The following is a 14,090-nucleotide window of genomic DNA, read 5'->3' on the forward strand; positions in this document are numbered from 1 at the left end:
GGACCTCCAATTTCTTTGACACTATCAAGGACGATTTCCATTAATTTTGAGCTGTCGATTTGGTCATGTATTCTTTTATCAATTGTCCTTTGGTAGTGATCCGAGTTTTTTTTAGATTGTTAATATTTAACCGGTTACTCTTGGTTTTGTGACTCATTTTATTCTTTCTAGTTTCAGATCTAGAACAATTTTTGCTCTGATTAGTCTATGGTCGCTTATAGATTTGAACCAATTCAGATCATCGTCATCCTAAACGTCCATGTCCTTCTTTAACAACATAATTTTCTCTTTTTCAAGATCCATAAATACTTCTGAAAAATCATTGGGTTTTCTCTTCTCCTAAAATTAGCAGCTATAATAGAAAAAATACTAAGACTGATTTTTTTACGTACTTGTTAACTGGTACGCCATTTAGACTAGCATTTAGTTTTCGAATATCAAAAACAGCAGTAGCCAATATTGTAAAACAAGTTTGCGTTACTATATAGAGGACTTTAGTGCAAAAACACATGTCAGTACCAAGAGAGGACAAATTTTTGCATATAGCTAATGATTTTTGGCAAAAGTGGAAATTTCCAAACTGTATTGGTTGCATAGATGGGAAGCATATCCGCATTAAGCAACCGAAAAAAAAACAAAATGTATTATAATTACAAAGTATTTTTTTTTCCATTACAGACGCCAATTACAAATTTATGATGGTTGATATTGGTGCCTATGGTAAAGATAATGATGCCGGAGTATTTGATACATGTTCTGTCGTGCGAGCGAATGTGGAAAATAAAAGTACCAGCAAAATATTTTTTGCCAAATTACAATATTAAAGCTCCTTATATAATAACTTATCTCTTAAAACCATTTTCAGACGCAAACACTGTTTCAGGAGATACCACACACAAATACAACCATTATTTGCCTCGCGTTGCCGCGTTTGTCGTTCACCTAGGACAACGGGATAACCGGAAACTAACAGAAAGCACAAACATATATATATATATATATATATATATATATATATATATATATATATATATATATATATATATATATATATATATATTGTTATGAAATTAAAGCTCCTAAACAGTTTTTTTTTATGAATAGTATGAACATAAAACAAAATGACAATATTGAATATACCACATATATATTTAACTCAAACAATTGTATTATTGTTGTTAATTTAATAGTTGAAACTAGATTCAACAATAAGAAAGAAACTAAAAGCAAAAATAAGCAGAATTCACAGACATGTAACAAACCAATAAGGACTATATTGTATCACCAGATTTAATTAATATTTTCAAAATAATTTTATTATTATTATAATTAAAACCAGTTGGTTTATTATAAACAAATTTAGCATAATAGAAATAAGATTCTTTTAATACGTGAGTTATTATAGCCACTGAGTTATAGTTGGTTGATAAACACTTTTCAATTAAAAAAAAATATATAAAAAAAAATTAAACCAAAAACAATTGTTGATCATGAAATTGATTATGATTTAAACTTAAGTTATTGTTCGTTATATATATATTATATTATTTATGTAAGAGATACTTACAGAATAAGCCAATATAGCCACAACATAAAGATACAAAAAGCAAATATCAAACCACTTCGGATCGAGTGGAAATAAAAACCATAAATTTGTATTTATTAATTAATTACAATTTTTATTATAATCCAAATTTTAATATATACAAGTCAATAGAATCTTCAACAGTCCTAAAACAGATAAAATATTTAAGTCATTTATTCACAAAGTAAGAAGTTTCAATTTGTTAGTAAACATACAGTTAACATGGATAGAGCTCAGAAAATAAAACGTGTTAGGAGGTGAAATAGGATATATCTCATAAATAAGAGTTCAGAATGATATAATCTTTAATGGACAGGTAATCTGAAGACAATTCTCAGTGATTCAATATCAAAAATGCTTTCAGATAGCTTTAAAATTAAATAAAAGCAAAATAAAAGCAACTAATTCATGTTAAAATTGGTGTATGTCAAATTTGTTAGTAAAAATTTTAATATTTAAATTATCATTTGTTGTAGAAATTATATGTCAAAAGAATGCTTAAATTCTCTAGTATTTGTTTCAATTCATTTCAAAAGTCAATATAGTTCTCAAGATTTAACAATTTATGAAAATTTAAAATATTTTTTATTTTAATCATAAATGTCAAAAATATACAAAAATCCTGTCAGATCTTAAAAAACATTGTCAAAATGCTTGGAGATCTGGTAAGCAATGAAAAATAAAAGATAGAAAATCAATAGTTACGAAGGGGCAGAAAATTTTTGATTTTTTTCAGCAGTCACAATTTTTCAAAAGTATTTTAAAAAACCTTAAAAAAGTCCTGAATTATAACAAAGTATATTCAAATTACCTTGCCGATAAGAAACCATCGTTTCTGATTAAATTTTAGCAAAGCCTGCAGATTAACAGTATATTTTCCGATAAGGGAATTGTTAGCAGTCATCATAAAGAGGTCCACAGCTACCAGAAAGGTGAGTTTTTCCACTCATTTGAATTCTCGCTGAATAAAGAGACCGTTTGGTGTTTATTTTTGACTGAAGATCATTTAAAATTCATTTTGGGTACTTATAAATATTTCTCAACCATTGGAGAGATAATTCTGATAGTTTTGCGGCCCTAATCCATTAGAAGACGTCACTGAAAGATGCAATCTTTGTTATTGAAGATTTCCATAAAAATTTTAGAGAAGGGATTATCTGAAAGACGAAAGTGAACTTTAATAAAGTTAAACGCAAGTTTTGAAATTTCTTTAGAAATAATCTTACCTTTTTTTTTTAAACAGCCTATATCATCCTAAATCATCTTTGTGTTAAAAAACAAAATAATTTGAAGTCAAGTTCACAAAAATTTTATTATCGCTTTTGTAATATTAACCAAATATAATTCACCGTTTCTTTTGCTTACTAAAATCATTAAACAAAACAGTTAAACTAAAAAAAATTGAAGGATTATAAACCTTTGTTTTCGCTCTAAAAAGATAGTAAGTGAGGTTATAAATACTTTGACAAACAAACACGTATTAGATCTTAGATCAAGTATTTCTTGTTGCAACTTCACAAAACACTAATTTCATATACTTACTTCAATATTGTATTACGTCATAAATCTAAATCCATTCATATTAGTATTAAACGGTTAAGTATTGGCTTATTTATTGGAAGAATCTTAAATAATTTTGTTATATATATTATACAAGATATCGTTGTGTAATATTTAATTGATCACTTGTGAATAATTGCACAGTACATTAAAAATAAAACTTCTTGTGTGGTGATTTTTGCTTTATATAATTTTATATAGCTTTATCAAGCAGTACAGGTCACAGAACTCGCTTGAGTTAAGAGTCTGCATGTTCTAAGACAAATAAGTAAGAAAAATTTTAAATTCAAAATACAGATTTAGAGAATACAAGGTGAGTAGAATAAATGTTTGTAAAATTTTTTTTTATTTTCAGGCGTTCAATAATTTTTATTAAAAGCATTTCTAAATTTAACAATATTACAAATTAATCAACTTAAAAAAAAAATTATTTTTATCTTCATAAAGCTAGCCGGTAAATAAGAGCAACTTGTAGTTTTCTTGCATCGAATTCACATATCATAACAATTTGGCGAGCCCAACGTGTGGCTGTGTATTTGGACGGTGACAGGTAGTGCATTATAACAAAGTATTAACCAGTGGTGTACCTTAAACATTTAATAACATAATATACAGGGTGTTAAGAGTATAATTTGTGTAGATAATAAGTTTATTGAGTGAATTGAAATTAAATAAAAATAAACATGGACAAAAGAAAGACTAGATCACATAAGAACGTAGAAGAAGAACAGGAAGTGACAGACAGAACCGAAGAACAAATTAAAGAGACTGAAGAAGTACAGGAGACAATGGAGGAGAAAAGACAGCCAGAAGAAGCACAAATGGAAAGGCAAATGGCAAGTGGAGACCAAGCTCAGCCCGTAAAGAAGGATGAATTGGACTTTCACAAGATGATGGCAATTTTGTTACAGGAAATAAAAAAAACTGAGCAAAATATAAACCAGAAAGCAGAAGAAAATAAACAACATATGACAAAAGAACTTGAAGATACAAAAAAAGAAATAAAACGGGAAATAACACAAAATTTTGATGACAAAATACAACAGATGGCACAACAGGTTGAGGATAAGTTGGGAAAGAAGATAGAAGAAGTAAAAGAAGAGTTAACCCTAGAAATGGCCAAGATGGAAGAGCAGTGCAAAGAACAAATGGAAGTGTTATCGGCACAGCTGGAAAAGAATAATGAAACTCAAAATAAAAAGATTGAATTAATGGAACAAAATTTGAAGCTAGAACAACAAAATAACCAAAAAAAGTTCGAAGATATTGACGAACAAATGGGAGTGTTGGCAGTACAGCTGGAGCATCATATTGAGCAGAAGGAAGAGATATTTCGACGAGACATTAATGAACAGTGGAAGAAAAAAGAAGATGAAATAGATGAAAATATGAATAAGACCAAAGAGATAATGGAGAAAGAAATTGGGAGAGTACAAGAGTCTCTTAAAGAAGTGACACAGAAGGAATTGGATGCAAGGCCGGTTGTACAAACGGTCGAAAGAGATTGTAAAATCTATTTTAGTGGAAGAATAAAACAGCAGCATCCAGTACCTTTCATGAAATTCCTTAGGCACAGATATGCATCTTACAGAAATTTCGAAGACTTTAAAGAATTCATCAGAAACCAGATGACGGATGAGGCGTTACTATGGTTTTCGAACAAAGAAAATGAGTTGGTGGATCTGGAAGACTTTGCGACCAAATTCAGTGAATATTTCTGGGGTCAAGCACAACAGCGTTCAATCAAAAACGAGCTGTTAAGTGGCAAATACAACCCAAATCGTAGCATGTCATACCACCGGTACGCCATGCAAATTTACAGCACAGCTCAATACTTAGACTGTGGTTTTAACGAAGAATACATTGTGGGTTGTATCGTGCAACACTTTGATCGGACATTGGAAGATATCATGATGTTATACAACTTTAAAGAAATAGACAAACTGTGCCAATTTTTGATGATGCATGAGCAACGAAACCCCATGTATCAAAACAATGACCAAGCAAATAATAATAATAATAACAACTTCAATGGGAGCAATAACTACAGCAGAAACAATAATCAGAACGGCAATAATTTCAATAATCATCGTAATTTTAACAATAACTATAGACAAAATAATGGTAACAACAACTATAATAACTCGAACTTTAGGAATAATAATAATAACTACCGCAACCAAAATAATCAGAACTTTAATCGCCAAAACTATAATCGTAACAATCAAACTAACAACAATAACTATGGAAATAATGGACGGTATCAAAACGGTAATTACAATAATCAAAACAACGGAAATTTTAACAGAAATAATTAAAATAATAACAACAGAAACTTTAACTCCAATGGCAATATGAATCATGCATTTTCAAACAGTGCCATTCAACAGAATCAGACAAACAATTCACAACAACAGTCAAATCAAAACTACACAAACAATCGAAACCATAACACTAGAAGTCTAGAAGATATAAATAGAAATAACCAAAAAAGACAAGTGAATTTTCTAAGTCAACATCAATCATACACCGACGTCAGTCAACAAGAGTCACCAATTGAAACACTCAACACATCATCACCATCACAACCCTTTGACACACAATACACAACAGATTCACAATCACCAAATTTTCAATAAAGCACCTGCTAAATGCGGCCGTATGTCACTATGAGCATCCAAGGGAGTTCATAACATTTGGGGAAGAAAAGAAAAATCAAAATTTGCAAGGGTTAATTTTAATTCAGGGTAAATTCTTTCAAAAACAAGTTAAAATTTTAATAGACACGGGTTCTGAAGTTTCACTAATTGACAATAAAGTTATTAATGAATTAAATTTTCAAAAATATTGTTATTCAATTCCAAAGGTTAATCTAGTGGGTGCAAACAACAAAAAACTATATGAAGCAAAGAAGGGAATAGTGGGAAAAGTATTATTTGATACAACCGAATATAGTATGCAATTCATAATAGTAGAAAACATGAGACATGATATTTTGATTGGGACAGACGAAATGGACAGAAATGGAATGGTCATCGATTATGTAAACAAAACTTTACAAATTCAAGAAGAAGTACTGAAATTTGGAAATACAGAAGACGAGGAATCAAAACAAGAGGAATTAAAGATAAAGGAAATTAACAATATTAAAATTCATACAAACTACAATTTTATAAATAATGAACCAGAAGAAAGTAAAATGGAATTGGAAGAAAATTTAGTATGTGCAGAAGAATGGAAAGAAGATGTAGGAAGATTGTTGCAAAAATATGATGGTTTGATAAAATCCGAAAACCGAGTGGCTGAAAAGTACATGCATAAAATTGAGGTAAAAGGAATAGAAAATTTTAAATCGAAGACATATCCAATTCCTTATAAATACCGGAAAGAAGTTTCAAAGGAGATAGAGAAGATGTTACAAAACGGAATAATTGAAAACAGCAATTCAAAGTACATAAACCCTATAGTGGTAGTGAAGAAGAGCAATGGTGAGTTAAGATTATGCCTCGATGCCAGGAACATTAACAAATATTCAACACCACAATATGAAGCACCACAAAGTGTAGATGCAATCTTTGGAAAAATAACTAAATCAAATTATTTTACAAAAATTGACCTGAAGCATAGCTTTTGGTTGATACCATTGCATAAAGATAGTAGGGATTTTACAGCCTTTTCGATAGATGGGGTAATATATAGATTTAAAGTAGTTCCATACGGTTTGCAAAGTGCATGTTCAGCTCTTGTACGTGCTTTACATCAAATTTTGGATCAATACGAAGACTTTATTATACACTACATTGACGATATTCTCATTTATTCTCACACATCACACGAACATTTAACACACATAAATATTTTGTTGAATGCATTGAATGAAGCAGGATTAAAAATTAACTTAAACAAATGCCAGTTTTATCAACAAGAGGTCACGTATTTAGGATATAAATTAGACAGAAGTGGTATTTCTATGGACGAAGAAAGAATTGAGAAAATAATGAACTATCCAGCACCGAAAAATTTGAAAAATTTACGAGGATTTATAGGCCTAATCAACTACTTTAAACGATTAATTCCAGACTTGAGTGAGAAAGAATTACCATTAATTCAACTATTGAAGAAGGATCAAAAATGGAAATGGAAAGAAGAACAAAACCAGGCCTTTCAAAATTTAAAGGACATATTTCGGACTAATCTAAGAATTTATCACCCCAGGTACGATTTGCCATTCATTCTACAGACAGATGCTTCCATGCACAAATTTGCAGGAGTGTTGTTACAAGTCCAGGACAATGAAGAAGTTCCTATTTCATTTGTGTCACGTGTAACCAGAAATTACGAGAAGAGGTATAGTGTCACCGAATTGGAATTTGCTAGCATACTATTTTGTGTAACAAAATTTCGGTATTATTTATTAGGATCAAAATTTTATATTGAAACTGACCATTTATCGTTAATAAATATCATGAATAACAAATTGCTTAATAATAGAATACATCGTGGGACTTTACTACTTCAAGAATATAACTTCGAAATTAGACATATAAAAGGAAGAGATAATGTCATTGCAGATGCCTTGACAAGGAACGAAGAGGAAGGAACAAGAGAAGAGAGAAAAATTCAAATCGGATTAAATATATTAAAAGAACAGGAGGGAATGTACTCAAAACAAGCCATTAGAGAAGATCAGCAAAATTTAACACAGAAAGAAAAGGAAAGATGTATACTGAAAGATCAAATTTACATTAAAAGAATTGGAGAGCAAGAGTTATATTACATCAGCAAAAATTTAGCCGAAGAAATACTGAAGGATTTACATGAAAAGAATGGACACGCGGGTAGTAAGAAAATATGGTTAATGTTTCGAGAAAACTATATCACCAAGAAGGATACAAGCATAATCAAAAACTTGACTAGAAAATGTCATACTTGTCAAAGACAAAAATCGAAGAATTTTTCAAATTGGAATACTCCCAAAAATATAATAGCACAAGAGCCCTTAGATATAATAGCTATAGATTTTTTGAGTGACTTGATACAAACGGAAGGAAATGGACATAAACATATCATGGTAATCGTAGATTTATTTACAAAATTCATCAAACTTTATTCCAGTAAAAATACAAAAGTCAACACTATCATAAATAATTTAAACAATTATTTTGAAGAAATAGGAAAACCTAAACAATGCATACTGGATAATGCCACATATTTCCAAAACGACCGATTCAAAAATTTTATGACAAGAAATGGAACCAAATTAAGTTTTACAAGCATCAGACATCCTCAATCAAATCCTTCGGAAAGATATATTCAAGAAGTGATAAAATTTTTAAGAATATCAATAGAAAACAAACACACTGTATGGGATCAACATTTATTAAGGATAGAACAATACATAAATCAGTTACCAAACACTGTGACTAATGAGATACCACTATTTCTAATGAAAAGGATAAGACCAGAAAGACCTTGGATTATAGAAATAGAACCTGAATATGACCAAATTTGTCAAGATGTAAAACTAAGAATCATCAAGAATGGAGAGAAATATTTGAAAAGACAAAACAAAAGGAAGATGAGAACAAACCAAAAATTTCAAAAAGGAGAACTAGTATTAATTAGAGCACATAGGGTAAGCAATTATAGAGATAACATTTGTAACAAACTTTTACCACCATTGGAGGGACCTTATGAAGTTGAAACAGAAGATGGAGAAAATAGTTATTTATTGAAATATCCTGAGAGTGGGTATCTTAGAGGAGTTTTTAACATAAAAGACATTTACAAATATGAACAATAAGTGAAGAAATAAGAAGACATTATTAATTTTAAGTTATATTTATAAAATGAAACAATTTTTTTTTAAGTAAAGGACATGAATGGGATACAGAAGATGGAATAATAATAATAATAATGCTGCTATTTATGAAAAATGATGAAATATGAATTATTGCGGATATTATGATTATGAATATGATATATAATATAATATGAATTATGATGAATTATGAAAGATTATAATGATATAATTATGCAGTATAATAATAAAACTTGGAATGGAATTACAGAAGAAGGATTGGAGAGGAAAAATTTGAAACGAAGATGGCAGAACTCTAAGAAACCAAGGAAGAAAAACAACTATAAAATGGATTCAAAAGTAGAATATAAACTCAACCCTCAACGAAAACTTATTAAAAATAACCGAATGATAATAAAGTCACATTCAAACTAGCTTACACTCTAACCACAAAATGCAGCTCACACGGGCTTAAATAAAACTTAAACTCTATATTTTTTTTATATATTCAAAATAAAACATGCATTAATAAAACAAACTAAAGCAACTTAAGCTTACACATGCAAAATTAAAAGAACAAAACTAATTATTATTTTTTTTCAAAGAGAGCATTCAAACTATCTGCAGCATAATTGTATACCATATATATGCAACTGAATCAAAAATTTAATTGTTTTTAACCATCACACATTCATAAAATCACTGAAACATACACTTGTGTCGACGTTCAGAGAAACAATCACACAACTTGCAAAAAAACCAGTCAAAGAAAAATGAATATTTGATATTTGCCAAAAAAATTGTCAAATATGAAATATTAATTTTTGGAGAATTGTTATGAAATTAAAGCTCCTAAACAGTTTTTTTTTTATGAATAGTATGAACATAAAACAAAATGACAATATTGAATATACCACATATATATTTAACTCAAACAATTGTATTATTGTTGTTAATTTAATAGTTGAAACTAGATTCAACAATAAGAAAGAAACTAAAAGCAAAAATAAGCAGAATTCACAGACATGTAACAAACCAATAAGGACTATATTGTATCACCAGATTTAATTAATATTTTCAAAATAATTTTATTATTATTATAATTAAAACCAGTTGGTTTATTATAAACAAATTTAGCATAATAGAAATAAGATTCTTTTAATACGTGAGTTATTATAGCCACTGAGTTATAGTTGGTTGATAAACACTTTTCAATTAAAAAAAAATATATAAAAAAAAATTAAACCAAAAACAATTGTTGATCATGAAATTGATTATGATTTAAACTTAAGTTATTGTTCGTTATATATATATTATATTATTTATGTAAGAGATACTTACAGAATAAGCCAATATAGCCACAACATAAAGATACAAAAAGCAAATATCAAACCACTTCGGATCGAGTGGAAATAAAAACCATAAATTTGTATTTATTAATTAATTACAATTTTTATTATAATCCAAATTTTAATATATACAAGTCAATAGAATCTTCAACAGTCCTAAAACAGATAAAATATTTAAGTCATTTATTCACAAAGTAAGAAGTTTCAATTTGTTAGTAAACATACAGTTAACATGGATAGAGCTCAGAAAATAAAACGTGTTAGGAGGTGAAATAGGATATATCTCATAAATAAGAGTTCAGAATGATATAATCTTTAATGGACAGGTAATCTGAAGACAATTCTCAGTGATTCAATATCAAAAATGCTTTCAGATAGCTTTAAAATTAAATAAAAGCAAAATAAAAGCAACTAATTCATGTTAAAATTGGTGTATGTCAAATTTGTTAGTAAAAATTTTAATATTTAAATTATCATTTGTTGTAGAAATTATATGTCAAAAGAATGCTTAAATTCTCTAGTATTTGTTTCAATTCATTTCAAAAGTCAATATAGTTCTCAAGATTTAACAATTTATGAAAATTTAAAATATTTTTTATTTTAATCATAAATGTCAAAAATATACAAAAATCCTGTCAGATCTTAAAAAACATTGTCAAAATGCTTGGAGATCTGGTAAGCAATGAAAAATAAAAGATAGAAAATCAATAGTTACGAAGGGGCAGAAAATTTTTGATTTTTTTCAGCAGTCACAATTTTTCAAAAGTATTTTAAAAAACCTTAAAAAAGTCCTGAATTATAACAAAGTATATTCAAATTACCTTGCCGATAAGAAACCATCGTTTCTGATTAAATTTTAGCAAAGCCTGCAGATTAACAGTATATTTTCCGATAAGGGAATTGTTAGCAGTCATCATAAAGAGGTCCACAGCTACCAGAAAGGTGAGTTTTTCCACTCATTTGAATTCTCGCTGAATAAAGAGACCGTTTGGTGTTTATTTTTGACTGAAGATCATTTAAAATTCATTTTGGGTACTTATAAATATTTCTCAACCATTGGAGAGATAATTCTGATAGTTTTGCGGCCCTAATCCATTAGAAGACGTCACTGAAAGATGCAATCTTTGTTATTGAAGATTTCCATAAAAATTTTAGAGAAGGGATTATCTGAAAGACGAAAGTGAACTTTAATAAAGTTAAACGCAAGTTTTGAAATTTCTTTAGAAATAATCTTACCTTTTTTTTTTAAACAGCCTATATCATCCTAAATCATCTTTGTGTTAAAAAACAAAATAATTTGAAGTCAAGTTCACAAAAATTTTATTATCGCTTTTGTAATATTAACCAAATATAATTCACCGTTTCTTTTGCTTACTAAAATCATTAAACAAAACAGTTAAACTAAAAAAAATTGAAGGATTATAAACCTTTGTTTTCGCTCTAAAAAGATAGTAAGTGAGGTTATAAATACTTTGACAAACAAACACGTATTAGATCTTAGATCAAGTATTTCTTGTTGCAACTTCACAAAACACTAATTTCATATACTTACTTCAATATTGTATTACGTCATAAATCTAAATCCATTCATATTAGTATTAAACGGTTAAGTATTGGCTTATTTATTGGAAGAATCTTAAATAATTTTGTTATATATATTATACAAGATATCGTTGTGTAATATTTAATTGATCACTTGTGAATAATTGCACAGTACATTAAAAATAAAACTTCTTGTGTGGTGATTTTTGCTTTATATAATTTTATATAGCTTTATCAAGCAGTACAGGTCACAGAACTCGCTTGAGTTAAGAGTCTGCATGTTCTAAGACAAATAAGTAAGAAAAATTTTAAATTCAAAATACAGATTTAGAGAATACAAGGTGAGTAGAATAAATGTTTGTAAAATTTTTTTTTATTTTCAGGCGTTCAATAATTTTTATTAAAAGCATTTCTAAATTTAACAATATTACAAATTAATCAACTTAAAAAAAAAATTATTTTTATCTTCATAAAGCTAGCCGGTAAATAAGAGCAACTTGTAGTTTTCTTGCATCGAATTCACATATCATAACAATATATATATATATATATATATATATATATATATATATATATATATATATATATATATATATATATATATATATATATATATATATATATATATATAAGCGAAAGAGGAGGGAAGTGAATTGATAGACAGAGGAACAGAAGAGGATTTAGCGGAGAGTAACCTAAGCGATAACATGGATATTGAGGCTCCCTAGGCAAAGGCAGGGCTTGAAGAAAGCGAATAGTTGATATCAATATGACTTCTACAAAGGTAAACGACCCACAAGACCACATATGAGATGGGCAGACGACATAAAAAATAGCCGGAACAAATTAGAAGTATTTTGCTCAGGATAGGGATCGATAGGAGTTGGGAGGACTATGTTCCAAAATAGACGATAAAAGATAAGAAGAATTTTTATGGCATATGACAAAAGTGATACAGTCAAAAGATTATTTCAAATTAGTATCATGTATCACAACAATCTACTTAAAGGCGGAATCAATCGACTAGTGTACTTGGTAAGTACACAATTATTTGCCTACTTTGCAATCATACGAGCTTTACGATTGCGATAGCAAGCAGGGCGCTCACACGACGTGTACAATTCACACAAGTACACGAGCGTGAACAGACATAGCAAGTATACGCAAGTATTCTTAAAAACCTTGACAACTGAATCGGTGACTGAATTAGTGGTGTGACAATCAATATGGATAGAGGTCGTTCGGAAAATCTCGTTGTTGCTTTCGCGGCTTTTGTTGTGATGAGCTCTGCATATTTAATTAAATTAAAAAAAGAGATGATGGTGGATGGTATCATTAAATAAAAGTCGAAGCAGGTAAGTACTAGTACCTACCTAAAATTAACTAAAACAGCATTGTAGATACAGAAACTAAAAAAAAATATATAAATCTTTTCGTAGATACAGCTCCACCCATATGTCGCAGGATCTCAAACGAGAACCTTTGAGCCATGTGGCCATTAGCATCATTAACTGCATTATAATTTTTATGTTCTTTATGTTTAGTCATCCAAATAACCGGCTCATTTTTATAAAAATCAAGAAACTGCAACACAACGTCATTTGTCCACTTCATTTCAATTAAAAACACACACACACACACACACACACACACACACACACACACACACACACACACACATACACACACATACACACACACACACACACACACACACACACACACACACACACACACACACACACACATACACACAAATAAAATTTCTGTACGCTCCTGAGGTCTTTGAAAACTAAATGAGTAGTCGCAGTAACTGCCAATTATTTATACATTTCGTTTGAGCGAACTCTGCAAGTATATTAAGTACGTACTTCGCAGGTGTACGAATAATCATAATCCCTTTGACTCGGGTCATTTTTACCGACAACAGATGGAAAACCAACGAGTGGCAACGAGTGAGAAAGAATTGTACGAGTAGCCCACTCACACGACATGGAAAGTATACGCAAGTGACGATTATTCACAAAGTACAAGATCAAATTTATAAATTACAAATAACAACAAAATTAATTACTATTTTAATGGGAATAAGCCACAATTAAAGTTTAAAACAAGTTTATTGACGTTTCACTGTCCATGGATCAGAGTTGTTGGACACATTTCTGAATGAAATAAACTATAAAGAAGAGACAATAACATCTACCATTGAAAAGGAATATAATAACACACTACCTTTCCAGGACGTTTTAATCTA

The 14,090-nt window shown here is 29.2% G+C and overlaps 1 long non-coding RNA gene across 1 annotated transcript; it reads right to left on the reverse strand.

The window, feature by feature from the left end:
• Window positions 1-3,503: 3,503 nt before the first annotated feature.
• LOC140442717 (uncharacterized) lies at window positions 3,504-11,904 on the reverse strand. The gene is made up of 3 exons (XR_011951123.1): window positions 11,116-11,904; window positions 10,287-10,450; window positions 3,504-3,732 (listed from the first exon to the last, which is right to left on the reverse strand). It is a non-coding gene; the product is annotated as an uncharacterized lncRNA (long non-coding RNA).
• Window positions 11,905-14,090: the final 2,186 nt, after the last annotated feature.

The sequence above is a fragment of the Diabrotica undecimpunctata genome, chromosome 6 (assembly GCF_040954645.1).
Source record: "Diabrotica undecimpunctata isolate CICGRU chromosome 6, icDiaUnde3, whole genome shotgun sequence".
Taxonomy (NCBI): domain Eukaryota; kingdom Metazoa; phylum Arthropoda; class Insecta; order Coleoptera; family Chrysomelidae; genus Diabrotica; species Diabrotica undecimpunctata.